Source organism: Schistocerca cancellata, chromosome 4, assembly GCF_023864275.1.
Source record: "Schistocerca cancellata isolate TAMUIC-IGC-003103 chromosome 4, iqSchCanc2.1, whole genome shotgun sequence".
NCBI classification, from domain to species: Eukaryota; Metazoa; Arthropoda; class Insecta; order Orthoptera; family Acrididae; genus Schistocerca; species Schistocerca cancellata.
Genome location: NC_064629.1, coordinates 867,014,129 through 867,034,168, shown reverse-complemented (window position 1 = coordinate 867,034,168; position 20,040 = coordinate 867,014,129). Strand labels below are relative to the sequence as shown.

Here is a 20,040-nt window from a genome sequence, read left to right as displayed (position 1 = left end):
ATTGCTACACGTGGTTTCATTGTGACCGTTGGTCACTTCCAAAGATTACTACAATCCCATTAATATTACCTGCCTGACATTTAATTCTCCCCACAAAAGTTCCTGAAATAGAGAAATTATTATTTCAAACTACTCTTAAATATTCCACATGCATACCATGACTCCACTCTTTCGTCATTACGGTGCACAACAAAAACAGGTGTTAACAGCACAGGATCCAGCGGCAGAGTGCCTAAAACATGGCCGTTCTCGAGGTCCTCTCCACCTCTGCTGAAGTGGGGGAGCACCTTACTACCCTATTGGCCAGCTACATTTCAGGCGCTCAAAGCTCTGGTAAATTTCATCTCTTTGGTTCCACCAAAGGTGGCCAAAGGATCGACTCAAAGATGATCATATATTCACATTCACTATCTGCGGTTAGCAGACGACCATACATTCATTCATCTCAAAAGATCTCACCAAACTGGACGTAGGGATTTACTTTGTGGGAGTGCACATGTGATCAATTAAATAAATAAATTGTCATTCTTTCCTACACTGGTATCCGGCTTCGCTGTATTAATTGAAATTGAGTTATTTTACCAAAAAAATGTGTTGTTCTGACAAAAATAATGAAGTATGTTGTACCTATTTTCAGTGTCGGGCGGTACTGTACCCTTTCAACGACGATTGAAATGCTATACATCTATCTAAATCTGGAAGATTCCTGAGAATACGGCAGGTAAGTGATATTATGATGCAAGGAGGCTTGACAAGTCAGCTCGATAGCGCTTTTCCTAAGTGTTGTGGACAAACATATTACAACCTCCCACATTCATCCCGCGAAGTGACTGCAGTGAGAAAGGTGGGAGCTAATATGAGCATTTTTACCGAGAGACAATCAGCACTAGAAGCTCAAGGGCCCGCATCTCGTGGTCGTGCGGTAGCGTTCTCGCTTCCCACGCCCGGGTTCCCGGGTTCGATTCCCGGCGGGGTCAGGGATTTTCTCTGCCTCGTGATGGCTGGGTGTTGTGTGCTGTCCTTAGGTTAGTTAGGTTTAAGTAGTTCTAAGTTCTAGGGGACTGATGACCGTAGCAGTTAAGTCCCATAGTGCTCAGAGCCATTTGAAGCTCAATCTTTTGTTTTCTCGATAAATAAGAGACAACATCCTTCCGTGATTTTGTGTGCCTATAATTGGCTTGAGTGACACCTTAATACGTAGACTAAAGTTACATCTATGTGCTTACTTTGCAAGCCATCATACGGCGTGTGGTGGAGGGTACCCTGCACCACTACCAGTCATTCCCTTTCCTATTCCACTGGCAAACAGAGCGAGGGAAAAAGAGTGATTATATGTCTCCTTATGAGCGCTAATTTCTCGTATCTTATCCCCGTGACCCTTATACTAAATTGTGTTGGTGTCAGTAGAATCTTTCTGAGCTCAGCTTCATGTCAGTTCCCAATAGTGTTCTTGGAAAAGAACATCGTCTTCCCTCCAGGGATTCTCATTTGAGCTACCTGACGAATGTAAGCCGACTGCTGGAAAAAATGCTCGCCATGCATAATGACACTCACGATCAGTTTAATTAATTAACGTATCAGTTAGATATCAATAACGTGCCGCCATGGAGTGGAAGCGAGGGCTAGAATACCATGGATATGATTTGGGAATTGCAGCGGTAATCAGGCGTTGTTTCGTTGCAGTAATATCGATTAATAAAATGTCAATCTCCCGCCTACACAGGGAGAGGTGACTTTAGTAATAAAATCAGCTATATTACCGAATTTATAAAGTGGTGTGTAGTATAAATCTGATATTTACAACTTCTCTGTGCTGTTACCTTAAGAGACTTTGTATATGACGAAGCATTTACTAACTTCAATAGAGTTCGAAAGTGAGGAAGCATCCTGTGAGAGAGGTAGATCATAGCAGTCCATCATGGGCCAAAAATGAGTTCAATATTCTAGTCCTGTGATGCAGGACGTAACAGATATTAAACTGATTAGAATCGATTTTTTTCCTGATGAGAGAATAATTAGAGGAAATACTGTTACAGGATTTTCACAACAAGTAGTGATAGTTTATCGATATGAAAACTGGTGTATGCACCAATTTCTTCTGTCTTCGAAAATAACTCGTTAAAAAAAAAAGAAATCTACGTTTCGCTGCAGAAAGTAGAGGTGTATGGTCAACAACACCCCTTTCTTCGATTGAGTACAATGGTTTGTTTAAACCTGGGAGAGTTTTTATTCAAGTGTAATTGCAATTAGAACTATACGTCCAAGCTGTGCCAGCTTGTCTCACAGTGGAGCATGGCCGGCGGCACAAGTGGGCAGGAGGCTTCAGTCGACCGGAAGTTACGGATTAACTTAGCCTCCAGCGAGCAGCAAGTACAAAGAAAAGATTCTAGCTACTGGCTAGTCAGTTCTTGCTCGTGGCGGCAGCCCTCACGGTCCCACCGGACAGCTAAATAGTGAACTAGTCAGTATTCTGGTAGAGCCGCAACAGAAGCGGACGTTTTTGTTACACGAGGAGATTTAATATGGCGAGTGTTTGCCCTGGACAATTATCCCCCTCACGTAAATTGATCGAATGATAGTTTAGGAGGCCACAGTGATACTCCCTCTTGATCTGAGCGTCTCGTATGGGAAGCGTGCAGATGTTGACAGGTTGATGTTTAACTGTCAATGTGGTCAACGTGCGCGGTATACCTGTTTTCCTACGTCTGATGCTGCCACAAGCCTGGTGGCGGACATCATGCTCTATGCGATAGAGATTGTTTGTGATTGGTAGGATTTTTTTCTCCAGATGTGTTTAGTGGAAACACATTTGTCCCCTCTGAGGAGAGATGGAAACCACCATCTGCATGTTTGGGGATGTTGGTTTACACACACAAACAGGAAGGAGCCTCTTGAGAGAGTCAGAGACGGGAACTGAGTCTGGAATTTCCCGATCAACAGAATGCCGCCACTTGATGCACTGTTTGGGGCCGCAAGATCAAAGGAGTCCGACATCTGGTCTGTGGTCAGTTGTATTTAGTGTTGTGATCTGTAAGTAGGACATTGGTTGATTTTTTACCTCAGTGGCGGCACCTGGATAACAGACACACTCGCATTGCACCCAAATGGCGGCCACTATACCACACTTCATTCCATTCCTTAGAGCCTACAGTTATTACGGCTTGGGATGCACTGGTGGGGGCTGCTGACGTGAGCTCCACCCAAGTAGGGGAGCCCTGTCTCCGGAAAACTGATTAAATAAGGAATATGCACCAATAAATTATTGACATTGTTTTCTTTTTTGTATTGTCAGATCCATCCTCTCCAGCACAAACCGAGTTTTTATCCTGTCAATATTTCCTGGGAGATTTGGGGGATCAAGTCAAGGGCGGGGGTACATCCTCTGGTGGTGCACTAGCTCAGTCGATCACTGCATGTCAAGTCGAGCATACACACGAAAATCATCCAACAAGACAACACCTTCAATCTGCAGCAGTGTAATTGCATAATTAGGACATGTACTTGCTGGACTTGCACCTTCCACACCAACAATTCTGCATACACTAAGCGATTTTCACACCAATTCACCAATTTTTTTCTGAATGGGGAGGGAGGTTTGGGGGAGGGGAGGAACTGGCAGTGGGATTTCCATTGAGAAGGAGGGGGTAATTAATTGATCAATTTAATTAATTAGTCAATTAATTTGAGATAAAAAGTGTGCTTGTATGAGTGTGGGGGAGGATGGAGGTTTGGAGATTTGCCAGAGGGGAGGGAGAGGAGGAGGGGTAGAGGGAGGAGTGGGGGTTCCTCAGACGGATGGATTATCCTCAGGGGTCATATATCAACCCTTAGGGGGTCATAAATCAATTGGGATAACAATAGGTTAAGGTCATAAATCAATCAAGTTTGCCCCTGAATGAATGCTTGCCCCTGAATGTATGCAACACGCTCTAACAAAAGTTTTCATTCTCTCTTTGCACTACTACTGTTGCTTACATTCATGTAAATGACTTAACTGAAGTTGTCAGAAGACCTGCACTCCTCCTCACTTTTCCAGAGATTATTCACCTGTGGCATACCTGTGCACACACTGGCAGAGTTCCCCTCCCCCCCTCCCCCCCCCCCCAAATCCCACATTAGAAGAAGAACAGCTTGTCAACATCAGTCAGAAATTCGATATTAAAACATGTCTCATGAAAGCCCAGTGGTGAAATATAAGGTAGGATCCAGAAAATATGTACTCAGACGTACACTCCGGTACTTCTCAAGGATGTCTGTGAGCAGATGCACATCAGTGTTCACATAAAATCTGGCATATTCGCCTAAATAAGTGATATGAAATTCTTGCAAACGTTCACTGCATGCTCATGCTCATTGTCAGGGAATGAAGACTCCTACACCATCTATTAGTGTTCTGTTAAGTCTGTACATTGTGCTGCCCTCTGCAGCGGATATATTTTAACTATAACTGTAAAATGGACGTGTGAAAATAAAGGTGTGTGTGAGCAGAAGTTTTACCGTGTCCTTGATTTCACTAGTGTGTAGCAACACTCATAATGGCAATGCTTATTAGTTTATGCGAGAATGCTGCTATGTTGGGGAATGTGATTTTGTTTAGTCTCTCCATCAAATCCAGGTATTTGTGTAGAACGACCCAGTTTTTTGTCAAGAAACTTCCAATTATCAGAACATGCAGCTCTAGTTAAGTGCATATCTGAAGACAAGCACACAGGAAACAGAGTGAATCCAGTAAGTGGAGCCGTATTCTTGGTGTGATTCCCTTTCAAAACCAAATGAAGTTCTCAACTGTGTCCGAAATGACAATGACTTTATCATCCTTCAACCTGAAATTTCCAAAGTGTTGAACTAGATAGTGGGCATCATATCCACTCAAATTGTGGAAAAAGATGGGTATGTGCTGTGGCAGTTGGTACTTCAAGTTGTATGTATTGTGAGCTGTGCCACAGAACTTCCCCGTTAGATGACAATGATCTCTGTACAAAGTCAGCCCACGAATATGATGCTCAGCTGCCTGTTCATAAAATGCATCATTCTACTCTGAGTTGGTTAAGTGGACATTGTTATGATAAGCATGATCAACTTCCCACACAAGTTTTTCGAGCTGGTGAAGCAGCTGTATCACAAGATTATCCTTGATGTAAGATTCGAATTTGTTGGACTAGAGTCATACCTGCACACAATTTGACATGCTGCCACATACAGTATGTGTGGTATGGCAGGCAGAGAGTTCACTTTCACAACACGCCACTGGAGCTAGTAGGCCCTCAAGTCGGCATAAACGACGTAAGCATCACTCCTGATCGTGGGCATTGTTAAACTGTAAGAAATTTATATTCTCGGCAGGCATTTCCACATGTACTGGTTCCTGGCTCGAGCAATCTATAAATGTCGTTCAACATACTTACTCTTGGTAAACGAATTGAGGCATCTATGGCAAAAATACCTTGCTCCTTTAATTTTGGGCATATGGGCAGAAAATAGGTAGACATGTTTTTGACCTACATGTAGTGTTGATCCTTACCCTTGGAGATTAGCAACAGGCCTACATGTTTGGGGTGCTTATCAGCTAATGTGGAAAAGTAGAGGCGTCCAACTACTTTATGCTTGACTTCTTTGTTGTGCTCAAGGTTGTTTTCATCTTCTGGCTCATCAGCTCTAATGGTGTATGCAGGAATCGAAGAATTGGGTTTCTGCCTCTCGAATTTTCAAATGTCCTGGAGTTCTATGGGGAATTCGACACCTTGGAAACTGTAATGCCCACGGAAATATGATATTCTGTATGTATTTGGAGCATATTATGTTTATGGTAATTTCTATGGTTAGCCAGAAGTGATCATGCCAAACAAAATATATCCCCCCAACAGTATTCTGTACGTTAATACAACTGTGTTTAGCAGTAATATATTTTGGAGGTGGGATGAAACTTGACCGTCAAAAAGTGGATTGTAAACATGTGAGTACAAACCAAGATGGACTACTTGGCTAATTGCCTTATTCCATCCCCTTTTCCGCATCTTGAAAAAATGCCTCAGTGTGACACTCTTAGCAAAAATTCTGAACCACTCTACAATCGACTCGCCGTGTGAAATCACGCCAGTTCTCCCCTAATTTGGACACTACTCCTATCCTCAACGCCACTGTCCTCTTTTGGGGTGTGTATCATGTTACAGTACATAACTACCTTGCATTTAATGGTGGGATACAGCAGGTCGTCGACATATTCAAGGAACTTCCTTTCCAGAACTGACAAGCATTAAGGAAAGTGCCAAGATCCCTCTAGTCCACATTTGAAGTATCAATGCAGACAAGTGAGATCCTGTCCCCAAATGCGCCAGCGAACACTGAGTAGTCCAATGTGCCCACAGAACTTACTTGGTGATCTGTAATAGCACATTCAGGGATGCTGCTGCTGCTAGACCCAGCTTGATGTCACATCGATTTCTGGTCGTTATGACGCTCACCAGATGGGCGAGAGCATGGAGAGCATACAAAGTTATGTCGTAATGGCATGTCATGGTCTGGTCTGGGATGTTGACAGCCTGGGTAGCACCACAGATGTCGATGGTACCGTGTGCTGCTGTTTTGCGGTCGGCTGTTCATACATCATTGCATATGTCGACAATCCTGGTAACTGCTGCTGCGTGGATGGTTGCAGGTACATCATGAGCAATTGAGGACCAGGCTGCTGCTGCAGATGCGTAGCTGGCTGTGGGTAAATCCATGAACCAAGGTGCTGCTGTTGCTGCTGCATGTTAGGCTGTGGTTACATCCATTTGTTGCACTGCTTCTGTACAGCCAGCTGTGGATATATCCACTTACCAGGCTGCTGCTGCATGGCTGGCTGTGGCTGCATCCATGGAGCTGGCTGCACCATCATCTCCTTGGGCAGATGTGGAGCAGGCTACCTCCTTATGGGTGATGGTGGTGGACCAGGCCATATCATCATTATTACCATCAAGAGTGGCCAAGTGGTCTGCTTCTGTACCATTGTCAGCAGGTCTGCTTTTGCAGCTGCTGCTGGAGGCACAAGTCCACCACCCTGCATCTCCTCCATATGACCTGCACAGACAGGAGGAAGAAAAACATTAAGTATAATGCATGTATAGTTTTAAAAATAAAGTCATATGTAAGTGTCCATAGTGTCTCTACTTATGTTCAAAATTAGCAGTGTCTGAATCAGTCAAAAGGTCATGCTGCTGCAACATCATCATGGATGGTGGAGTGGTTGCTGGAATAGGTATGGCCTGCAGGGCTGTTGCACATCTGGCTGCAGCTATACCATCGTCGATGGGTCAACTGATGCTGTCACAGATGTGAATCCACCATCCAGCATCCCTCCATCTTGCACAGATAGAAGAAGGAAATGTATAAAGTATCTTGCATAATTTTTGAAGTAAAGATATATGCAATTGACTATAGCATTTGTAATAACGTTCAAAATTAACAGCCTCTGAATGAGTCAATAGCATCTTATTGGCCACTATCTCCAGCAGTAGTCAGTTGAGCTCAACTTGTACATCGAGCGTATCTAGAAACAAACAAGAACACATCCGTGCATGCAACTGTGTGAGTTAGTATACTTGGAAGAAGAAAGCAAACTACTATTCATGTATTCTCTCCCCAATGACAGGCGTCATGCCCCATTAACTGTTGCTGGAGATAGGGGTCAGCACGTCCACCAGAGATTCATTATTCAGTGCACTTATAAGAAGACAAGAACATATAATGTTAGTAATGCAAGTATGTGTGTATGTGTGTATTAGACGAAGAAGAAGAATAACCACAACAATAGAAAGAGCTCCCACTCACTGGGATACTCCATGATGACTGGAGTCATCCCCTATGAGCTTGCAGTAGAGATTAGTTTGCCTCAAGGGGTATCTCCTGCACATCATCCTCATCACTAATGGTACTGAGAGACTGCAGTGGCGTTTTGCCGATTGTTACTGGATTTGGCTGCTGCAACAGATGCATTCCCATTGCCTTGAACTCATTGAAGAATTATACAATAGAGAGAGACAAAAAACATAATGTTAGATAACTGAACACACACACACACACACACACACACACACACACACATATATATATATATATATATATATATATATATATATATATATATATATATATATATGGAGAAGGAGAGAGAGGAAGAGAAACTAGTAATTACATTCACATGAGTCGGGATTTATGCAGAAGCCATCATCTGGAGCGCCAAGGTCCCTAGCCAGATCCTCAAATGCACTGGCACACAACAGAGGCGATGGGATGCTCACATCTGCAACAGACGAAGAACAAGAAGAAGAATTTAGTCATCTGATTGCATGTAATAAAATGGAAATACACACACACACACACACACACACAAAAACATGAACAGAAATCATCTGCATATATCGGTATCGTCATCGTCGTCGTCAGCAGCAATTCGATGCTTCTTAGTGCAGACAGGGACGAGGTATGAAGGAAGATGAACAGGGGTAACTGCAGTGCGAATGAATGAATGAAAGGAGGGTTACCATTAAAAAGCACTTGCCAGGCTACTCAATAGGGAATAAGAGGACTTTTGGGATACCTAATGAGAAGCCCCAAAGAGTAGATTTGACCAGTCTACTCACTAGCTGAGGGATGTGACACCTCTCCGGGATCAGATTCGAATGACTGTCTGTGCTGAAATTCCCCTTTTATACAGTCTACTCACTAACTGAAGGATGTGACACCTCTCCGGGATCAGACTCGAATGACTGTCTGTGCTGAAATTCCCCTTTTATACAGAAGAGCGTCCCCTATTTCGGTCAATAGAGAAAAAAGACAACATGATTTATTAATTATCGAACTTAAAAGGGTTTCTGCATTTCCTGAAGCACAAATACAATCAATTATGTGGCCGTAATTTCCTGCCAGTCTCTGAAGAGCTGGGCATTTATGAATTTATGATCTCTAAGGTTCACTATTGACGCTCTTTTGAAAATGTCTCGAAGCCACGCAACTTTTTCACGAACTTTGCATAACCAAGTTCGTCTTTATAATCGTAAATTTGCGACATTGCCACCATTTCTTCATAGTGTAGTCTGCCATAATCCTACCGCTTTCTATGATGATTGTGGATTAATGAGGCTGCTGTGTGTAGAATCTTGGCACTCTGCGTTGCTCTTAATGGCTTGGGTGAAGGAATGATTGTTGAGAACATTGTAATACTCGACCAGTATTTTAAAAAGCTAGGTCTGCGACATTGCCGAATACAAGCTGTCCACACTCTTTGCGAGAAGCCCTGCACATGCATGGAGATGCTCACTCTTTGAGGTGTAATCACAGAGTGCCTCTGGTGTGAAACAATAAGCTACATTTACACTATTTGCTGCACAATTCCTGTGAGAGGTGAGTAACTGAGAATATGATCATGGAACAATAATGTGTACGCCACTGTGTTTGCTTGGAAATTATCTGATGATCAAATTCATTGCGAATATGTATAGAGCATGTCTTTATACTTTCGTTTTCCTTTGGAGATGTATCACTACAATTGGTGCTAATTCTTTGAAATTATGTGGGCCAATCATAATTACAAGTTCATCGCCCTCATAGTAAGATTGAAAGTCATCTGCAACACATGTACAGACTCAGACATATAGAAACCAGAGCAAACGCACTGAAACTGTAGAATATGTAGTTGGAGTTGATGCATTCGAGTACAGTGCTATACTATACTGTCCGACCTGAAAAATAGTGCATTTGCCCTTGGTATTGACATCTGTATTACATTTACAAGTAATGTTAGAATACGTGGCGAGAAGTGATGTCATGATCACATGGGCAGAAGTGAGATAAAATAGATAAAATTACGAAACATGACGAAAAATACGAGTAAACTGAGGGAAAATACGTCAAAATGAGGGAGAAACTGAGGGCAAATGAGGGAGTAAATACATGTCTTTTGCTTGCTTCAGGAAAATTTTTGTACATAGGAAAGAGTATGCGACAGCAAGAGGAATACGAGAAAAAGTTGACATGGAAGCACTGAGACCAGGAAAGTAGTTGACAGCGATAAGATGGTTGACGTAGAATGTTTAACGTGGATGACCAACAAATGTAGAGTAATAAATTTACGTATGTCGGAACAAAAGCCCAAGTGTGACCCCAATGTTACTGGCAACCGCCTTATAGAGTTTTTTAAAATGTCCTTAGCTAAAGAGCGTTGTATTACCAGCTGCGGTGACTGCAATATACAAGTAGAAAATGGATCGCATGTTTGACCCTGTGCTAGACTGTTTATGTGTTTTAAACCCTAACAATCTGTATTAACAATATGGTTTTCTGTACTATCCACCAATGACAACCATCAGCTAGTAAATACCTTAGAGAACAGTTGCTGTATATTTTTTTAACAACATTCTACTGTCTGTCTATTTAGGTAATGGTGATACACGCAAGTTGACTACTCTCTTTGACTCTTTCCTGGAAAAGAGAACCATCTTCCTCTAAATTGACATGGATCTGCGTTAAAGGATGATAGAAAGCATCTGGAGTGATCGGTTGAAAAGGGTTGTAACGAGGTATGATTTAATGGTAGCCTGATGCTGCATTCTAGAGAGAGGGAGATGTTGCTGCAGGTCATTTAATCATAAATTTAATCATTTTTTCCGTTGTTCTCTCGGGGTGCATCAGTTGTGTGGTATAACCTGCATTCTACTCATATGCACCTGCATGTTCTTTGTGTGGCTTAGAGCACCATCTACCTGTGATCGTTAACAGCAAAACTCTCCATACCACAGTTATCGGAGGACTTCCCTTCCAACTCGTGTGATGAAACATGTCCATCTACAGAAAATCTGTTTCAGTACCCTCCTATAGACGAGCGAAGATTAATGCAATATACACCATTTCTCTGTCAGATCTTGGACATAAATCGAGTCTTCAGTTTCATATAGGAACGAAGCTACTGTTACTATATTTTTCATGTTCGTCCTATCCAAAATGCATGCATGTGGATCATCAGAGAGAGGGCAAGCTTTGGATTGTTCAATAGGTTACTGTATAAGATGCGAAAATATTCGCGTAGAAAATCAAGCAGCACGTGATTATGTCAGCAAAATAGCCATATAAATGTGGGAAACTGGGAAATAATATAAAAAAGACATAAAATCGTTAAAGTTCGAGGAAGATCTGGTATAATCACGAAAAATTGTTTTGAAATACGTAAACATTGAGGGAAATATGATGAAATATGTAAAATCGCGAAAACCTATTAAAATTAAGGAAACTGACTGACAATACAGAAAATCAGAGAAAAATACCATGAAATGAGTATTGAAAAAAGTCAATAAAACTGCGTGTTCTGGAGGAGGAGAGTAGACTGATGCTACATATACGCACCTTCATAGTGGAAAGAGGAGCCATTCCAGAGATGTGGCATCAAGGCGAAACGGCAATACGAGGGTCGTCCACAAAGTAAGTTCCATTTCTATTTCTATCCGTGGCAGCGCTACTATCGCAGTTCCGAGCATGCGCATCAGTTACTCTGATGCAAGGAGAAGATATGTACGCCATTTTCAGATCGCTGCTGCCAACATGTGCTTTGTTGTGCTTGTTTATAATATCAGCCCCAATTGAAAATGCCGCCACGTGTGAAATCAGATATGTGATTCGTTTTCTAAATGCAAAGAAAGTTAAACCAAAGGAAATTCATCGGAAAATCTGCGAGGTTTATGGACAAAATGTTATGAGTGATTCAATGGTTAGAAGATGGGTCAATGAAGGACGTGATCAAGTGCATGACGAACGAAGTGGATGCCCATCTGTGGTTACTGATGAACTGGTTCACACAATTGAAGAGAAGATTAAGCACAACCGTAAGTTTACACTTAAGGCCCTTGCTATGGAAGTTCCGCAAATGTCATGATCACTAACTCATGTAATTGTTACTGAAAAACTGAAATTTCGAAAACTTTGCTCACGTTGGGTACCCAAAATTCTTACTGAACAATGCAAAAATCAATGGATGGGCAGTGCACTTCAGTTTTTGACACGCTACATCTCTTCTTATACCTAAAATCTGTTCTTGGTGGTCAACACTTCAACGATGATGACGAGCTGAAAGAACATGTTACCACATGGTTGAACACACAGTTGGCAACCTTCTATGAAGGTGCCACGCCATGACAAGTGCCTACAAAATTTCGGAAGCTATGTAGAAAAGTAGTTTAACAGTTGTAGATTTGTGTACAACAAATATTTTTTCTGTATCTGTACACGTTTGTTTTATATAACCAAACGGAACTTACTTTGTAGACGACCATCGTATTATCCCGCACATGAGGAATACAACCTAACATCGGACCATTACTTCTTTGTGCAAGAGGAAGTTTACCAGGGGCGGTGGTAAACTGCAATAAGACTGTTGTATCTCCTCTGGCTGCTAATCGTAGTGTTTATTTTTTGGTAAAATATCACTGTTTCTTTGTATGCAGTTTTGGCTGCTGACGATAATTTTATGGGACTCTTACGAACATATCATAATTTTCGAACTGTAATTGGACTTGAACTTCGTAAACAGCAGGTTTCATACACCTCTGGAAACCTATGTAATGATTATGTTCCAAAGAATCGATGTTTTTTTTAGTGTACAAGGTAGTAGTTTTACCATTTTACAATTTGTCACCATAGTTTATCGTACAGAAACTGGCAGGAAGAAAATATGTCATGCACTGGAAATATATTTCTTACATTGATATACTAACAGTGTTGTAAAATAGGTGGGAAACCACACTGCTCTTGCATTATATCATGTTTAAGTGCAGAACCATGTAGCCTTTGGAATGTGTTTCTGTTCCTTGATTATTTCTCTCTTTTTGGTAGCATCTTGGTACGGACACCAAACACTCGTACAATACTTCAGAATTGATACCACAGTTGATTTACATAAAAATGTTTCAAAATGCGTCTATCTGGAGATCTATTGTACGTAAAGTTCACATTTCTTCTCAACTCTCTGTTGTATCATCACAACAATCTCAAATAAACAGTGCACTGATGAGGTGTGCTAACCTTCTCGACATGCACGCATCTGGAGAGATGTTGTACACTTGGATGGGTGCTGTGAGTAAGATTGGTGTGGAACAGTCTTCGTCGGACAGCAGTTATGGACTTGGCTTGCTCTGTTCGTTCACGAGGCATGGAATGTACTTCTGGTCAGCTGCAAAATAAATCGAGGACAGTGTTGTAGGGAGGGCTGGTCAAAGACAATTCGGGGAGATCATTCAATCTCCAACATTATCCTAAGAATGCGACAACAATTCTCAATGACTCCCATCCCCATATGGAATGATGAGCAATCGTAATCGTAAATTACACACTATGATTGAAGTGCTAGAAATATGTAGATAACCTAACTGCATCGGCATGCGGTGGTGTCTGGTATACTTTGATGTATATGTTCGAGAATTAACCATGAATGGGTGTACTGCACAGTCCTCTACCTACATTCACAATCTGCTCTATGATACATGCAAAGTAGTGGAGTGGTGATTTAGCAATGATAGAGAAACTGGGAAGCATGCTGTTGTGTCACTGGTCGCCTTTTAAATTATAGAGAAACTGGTAAAACTGCTAAAATTGGTTGCACTATCAACTGTGGTGCTTATTACAGTACATTGCCCCATATCTATGGTGTCTTTTCCATCCCACCCATCCAATGTTACACTGTTGACTACCACATAATGATTAACTGATACCACTTGTCTGAGATGGAGAGTCTTCGTGGGAGCAGCACCTCTGGGGGATTTTCTGCATGAAACAGCCATCTTGCACATGACTGCAATATGAGGGATCAATCGAAATGGAACACCTAGACCTCTGCAACCACATCACTGTGGAAGATGAGTTTAAATGTGGAGGTCATTAATCACCTTCGGGCAGCTATTTGGAAATGCCCTACAGTGCTGCAAACATTTTCAGATTCCAAATGTTGCGATGTCTTCTACATTTCTGTCAATAAGGAACTCCATCTCAGTCTTTTATTTCAATCAACCTGGGTGTTGTGGGAGCAGCAATTTCACACCATGCGATGTCCAGCTTTCTGTGACAGCCATGGACTGAAATGTGTCAACGTCAGTTTTGCACCTGTCACAGACCTCAAACTCATGGTGGAGAAAACAAAATGTATAGCAGTGTATGCAGCTGTATTCATACACTGCTTGGATGTGTTTCAGTATGAAAGCAATGCGTTAAACTGCTTATGAAACAACGACACAGGGACCCTGTCTTGTGATTGATAGTCCATGGATTATGGTCCTCCTACAAGTAGAGGCGACGAAACTTTACACTGGTCTGTGCAAGCGACTTCGATCACTGACCACTTGCTGCAATGGATTAATACCTATACATTTAATAAGGTCGCCACATATGATCAATGCCAGCATGCAGATGGTATTTGTTTTTAATATATCAGAATAGAGAGGTGCAGTAATATCTTATCAAGTTCTCTACTGGGTGATGTAAGTGGAGTTTTTATAGTTTGTAGTTTTTCTCTGCTCAATGGTACAAAATAAGAAGGATAGAGAGAAGGATTTGATGACAGATTTGAATGCATCCTGAGTGAAGCAGATGTCCTTCAGAGTCTGTATGTAGTTTGGAGATGCACTATAATGCAGTAGCAAAATCCTCGACCTTCTCCCAGTTCCCATATGACATGAAGTATTCCCAGTTTTCCTGATAAGAAACACTATCATAACTGCTTGTACTGTCTTTTCTACTACCTCGTGTTACAGGAGAAAACTTCCTTTGGCGCTGGCCTTACACATTGTACACAGTTTGTGGAGGTATGAGAACATGTTCTCATTTCCATTGAGTGGTCAAAACACAGTCCTGTCACATTAACCCAGCTCACCCTGTTTCTACATGGGACGCAGAAGTCTTAGATACAGTGCTCTTTGACCTACACTCAGGTCTGAATTAAATTGGGATGATCACATGGACGAAGCTGCAGGGAGGCTGGGACAGAGACTGAGGAACAGTTACAAGATGCAGAGGGACTGTCTAAAAAACAATAGAGGAGTTTTTGCTGCATGGGACTGTTGGCAGATAGGTTCGAAAAAGCTGACTCATTTCAAGATCTGAGAGTGCCATGAAGATGATACACCAGTGGCTGCAATCATTAAAAAACGTCTCCATAGGACCCAAACCAGCATGTGGTTGAATGAATAGACACGATTCCAAATCACAGACAGGAGATCTACCAGAATGTGTAACACTATCGATCTAAAAAGCCTGTCTATTAGTCATAGGAATTTGTGAATTTCTTACGACCACAATCTAGAATTGCATTTTAAAGTGATTCATCACATAACACACCAACTACTATATGTCATCATTCCCAATCAACCATCATCCTCCCTCGATATAACCCTGTGGATATGCCACAGAACCTCTGACATGGCATAGAGGTAGAATGCATTAAAATGCTGTTTCTTATGATGAGAAATATCTAGCAAGTATTGTTCTAATATACATCCCTTAGCCGAATCCCTTTCTAAATTCAGTGAGAATAGTGATTTTATTACGAGCTTACACCACTGGCGGTGTGCACCTGTGCTTTCGATCTGTTAATACACACCCCAGCGATCACTGGCTATATTCAATGACGCGGTATTTGTGTAGAAAACCACTTTATTCGGAATTAATACTGTACCTCGATTCATAAAGCTTGTATAGTTTTCAACATGTGTATTGTTAGTGGTACTTGTGTGCGCCTATGGGACCAAGACCGCTTTTTATGCAGAGCGACAGTAACATTGTCGTTGTGATTGTGCTTTTAATATCTAGTCGCTTGTAAAACGATTAAGTCTGTCTTCCTAAGACACACTGGTACTACTCGCAAGAAAAACAAATGAGGCATGTCCATCCATCGCGGATTTTCACTCAATATTGTTTTCAGTCACCAGCATTCAATTATTGTGATAAATATGTGGGACGATGTGGGGTGCATGGCGGAGTTAGCCTGTGGCCAGAACAAATGGCTCAAGGCTCTTGAGAGCAGCTGGTAGCTCCAGGTAGCTGGCAGTAGTAGGGTTTTCAGGACACTTTTGATGTCAGATCAATACGCAGATTAATTAAATTGGTCAATTAATTACCCCAACCTCTTCATCCCACCCCTCACGCACCTCCATGCCCACCTCCACCTCAGCATGACGTAATGTGTTTTCCTCAGCCGCCATGTGCGTCCCCAAGCCTCCCCTCCCCCTAACCCTCCCCATCCCTCTCCCTCCCCACCTACCCTATTGGTGGGAATTTCGAATTTTGGCAGGAATTTCTAATACTGACGGGAATTTCAAAACTGGTGGGAATTTCTTTGTTGCAGGGCTGTGCTGACGTCCCAGCGCACCCCCCACACTGGAACTGGTGAGAAATTCAAAATAGCGGTGCCCTTTCTGGAACTCGAATCCCAGTCCTTCTAGATGGAAAGCCTAAGTGCACCCCCCAACAGAATTACACCACCAGAGGTGCTTGAAATTGGCAGTAGCCAATGGGATCGTGACATCCAATCACAGCGAGGATATAAGGTGGACTCAGCAGCTCTGCAGCCTCAGTTGCAGTCAGTCAGTCAGCATGAATCACCAGCTGAGATTGTCCAGTGCAACCCAGCTGCAGCAGCAGCAGGTTAGGAAGTACCCACAGAAGAGTAAGTACCCCTTGCTTAATGTATGTGTCTCATAGTGTGTGAAGAAGATGAAGTATTTGTGCTACTATTATTGCTTGTAACAGTTTTTCTTATTCACTCAACAGTGGATGTCACGTCTTGCTGCCTGTCACGGTCAGCAGCAGATAATTCTCCCAGCCCCTCATGTCCTGCAGCAGCACCCTGGGATCCTGTTGTGCACCTGGTCAGGTTGATGGCGCAGGATAAAGAGATGTTATTGTCAGTTGAAGACACCTAGATAGCCCCTGACTCAGTGAGGTGCACTGGGGATCCTAATCAGCATGATGCAGGTTGGTACTGGACCCCACCATACATGCCATTGCAGAATATTCCAGTAATACTGCACAGACAAAGTGAGAATGTAATGGATGAGAAGATACCAATTAAGCCCTGTGCACCACTACTGTTCACTTCAGTGTATAATTTAACTACTACTGGTTCGAAGCATTTACGTATTGCTATAGAAGCATCCACAGAAAATAAAGAACGAATTAGTTAACAAAGGTAATTATATTGTTAATGTAACTGAAATGTTTTATTAACATATTTACACTTTGGTATAATATAAATGGACAACAAGTGAGGACAACAATAAGAAAATAAAAAATGAATTACATAACAAAGTTAAAATGTATTGTTAATATAAGTAAAATGTATTAGTTAACAAAAGTAAATTTTAGTAAAACATAAATAGACAACAATACGAAAATAAAAAATGAATTAGTTAACAACGGTAAATTGTTTGTTAATGTAAGAAGATGAGTTAGTTAACAAAAGAAAATGTTAGTTAAGTATAAATAGGCAACAAAAATGGACAACAATAAGAAAATAAAAAATGAATTAGTTAATAAAGGTAAATTGTATTGTTAATGTAAAAAAATGTATTAGTTAACAACAGTAAATTTTAGTAAAATATAAATACACAACAAAAAATCTACAACAATAACAAAATAAAAATGAATTATTTAAAAAGGGGAATGTATTGTTAAGGTAAGTGAAATGTATTAGTTAACAAAAGTAAAACTTAGTAAAATATAAATGGCTGTTAAAAAACTAAAAAAAGGTAATAAAAATGTATTATTTAACAAAGTTAATTTGTATTGTTAATGTAACTTAAATGTTTTAGTTAATGATAGTAAATTTTAGTCATATATAAATGGACAACGGAAAATAAGAAAATAAAGCACGAAACAGTTAACAAAGATAAATTGTACTGTTAATGTAAGTAAAATGTATTAACTATATATGACGGTAGTATCTGTTCCCGAAAGAACAGTTACCGTCGATGACCATGCAGCTTTGCTAGAAATGAAATGATAATAAATTGACACCCTAGCTGCAAGCACGCGTTGATACACTTCATTGGGGACATGTTGAAAATGTGTGCCCCGACCGGGACTCGAACCCGGGATCTCCTGCTTACATGGCAGACGCTCTATCCATCTGAGCCACCGCAGGCACAGAGGATAGTGCGTCTGCAGGGACTTATCCCTTGCACGCCCCCCGTGAGATCCACGGGGCAGTAGCCAAAAAGTTGCATGTCATGGGATTCGATCTGACGACCTTCGGATTACGAAACCGAGGGCTTACCGCTGCGCCACGACGCTGTAGAAAATTATTAATCGTAGAGAGTATTTCACCGCAATGGTTTCTTTTAACTGCCCTCCCCTTTTTTAACGGCCTTATATATATAAACTATTAATGAATTGCTTACGCATGTTGGTGAAGGCGGATTGCTCTCCAATTGTACCGCCTCCATTTTTCCGTTTGTTTAACAGCTTCTACCAAAGCACTCACGTCCGCACTGATTTTCGACGATGTTATAAGTTGCGCTAGGGACCGCATCTACCTTCTTTCGAAGTTGGCAGGCAACTACACTGTTATGCGGCGGCTCGTTTCGGCCCATTCAACATCTGTCCATCAAGTGTAGCGAGCGAGTAACGGAGTTTATATTTCATACCTGCCACAGCAAATTTGTGTTCGTGGGGTCTCTATTCTAATTCGAACGTTTGACTTACGCTATACGTCTTCGTTTCAGAATATCGTTTCTATGTCTTCCGTTAACTATACGGGGTAAACATTATGAAGACAATTAATAACATTTGTGAAATACAACTTTGTTTGTGGGAAACATAATGATGTTCGAAGTCGCCAGTTTTTCCACGACAAACGACTTTCAACAACTTATTACATGCGTAATTGTTGCAACTGATTGCCAGGAATTATATATATATGTGTGTGTATATATATATATATATATATATATATATATATATACACATTTTAATTACAAAAAACAACTACTAAAAAAAAAAAGGTTGCATGGCGCGAGATTCGATCCGGCCACTTTCGGATTACAAACCTGAGCGCTTACCGCTGCGCCACGATGCTGTAGAAAGCTATTAATCGTAGAGAGTATTTCACCGCAACGGTTTCTTTTTAACTGTCGGTTTTCTCGACAACGGCTGAGAAGTGCATCTTGGTGCTTTGCCACATTACACCTCTGGCCATGAGCTTTTATTATGCGCAGTATGAATCGAATCTGAATTTCACAATTGGCGACCTCCCCTTGTCAGTGGTGAAAAACCACACATTTGGGCACACAGCCTATGAATTTAAATGAAAAAACAAATCAGATCAGCGATAGACAGTTACAAAGAACACCTGGCCTACTGAAAATTATTTGCCGAACAACTACAAAAATTGTAAATTATTCACCTAAAAATCTGAAAATTTGTCGCGAAATATTGCTTTTGACTGATCTGCATAGCAATGCAAAAAGCCAAAGCTATGTGAAATACAAGTCCATTATAAATTCTGTATTGCATGGCGGAAAAAATGGCAGTGGTGATGGTATTGACATTCAGCATAAAAGAGTGAGCAATCGACTCCCGTAGTATATATATTCTGACGACCCCAATGTGCTAAGAGATAAGCTACGACTACTCATGGCATCAGCTACAGCTGGTAATACAGCTCATTCGAATGAACTTGTTTCAATAATTTCTGAGCTTAGACAGAGAGGTATCATTGAATAAGTACTGAGACTGTAGTTCAAGAACTGCACAACCCAACATACAAATAATTCCATCGAAAATATGACATGATTAAAGGTCTGGACGACATGGGCAGACGGATCTAAGTGACAGGAGGGAATATTCACGTGTGAATAACGGCTTCAAATATACTTTAATGGTAATTGATACTTAATTGAAAATTTGCTTATGCATTATCCGTGAAAGTGGAAACAGGGAAGGATGTTGCGTGTGTATCTGAATGGTTGCATTAAACATGGATGAATTGAAGCCCAGACAAACTTCAAACAGATTACAGCAGGGAGTTTT

General features: G+C 41.3%; 1 non-coding gene across 1 annotated transcript; it reads right to left on the bottom strand.

The window, feature by feature from the left end:
• Positions 1–18,080: 18,080 nt before the first annotated feature.
• Trnat-ugu (transfer RNA threonine (anticodon UGU)) lies at positions 18,081–18,155 on the bottom strand. The gene has a single exon. It is a non-coding gene; the product is annotated as a tRNA-Thr (tRNA).
• Between the last annotated feature and the right edge of the window lie 1,885 nt (positions 18,156–20,040).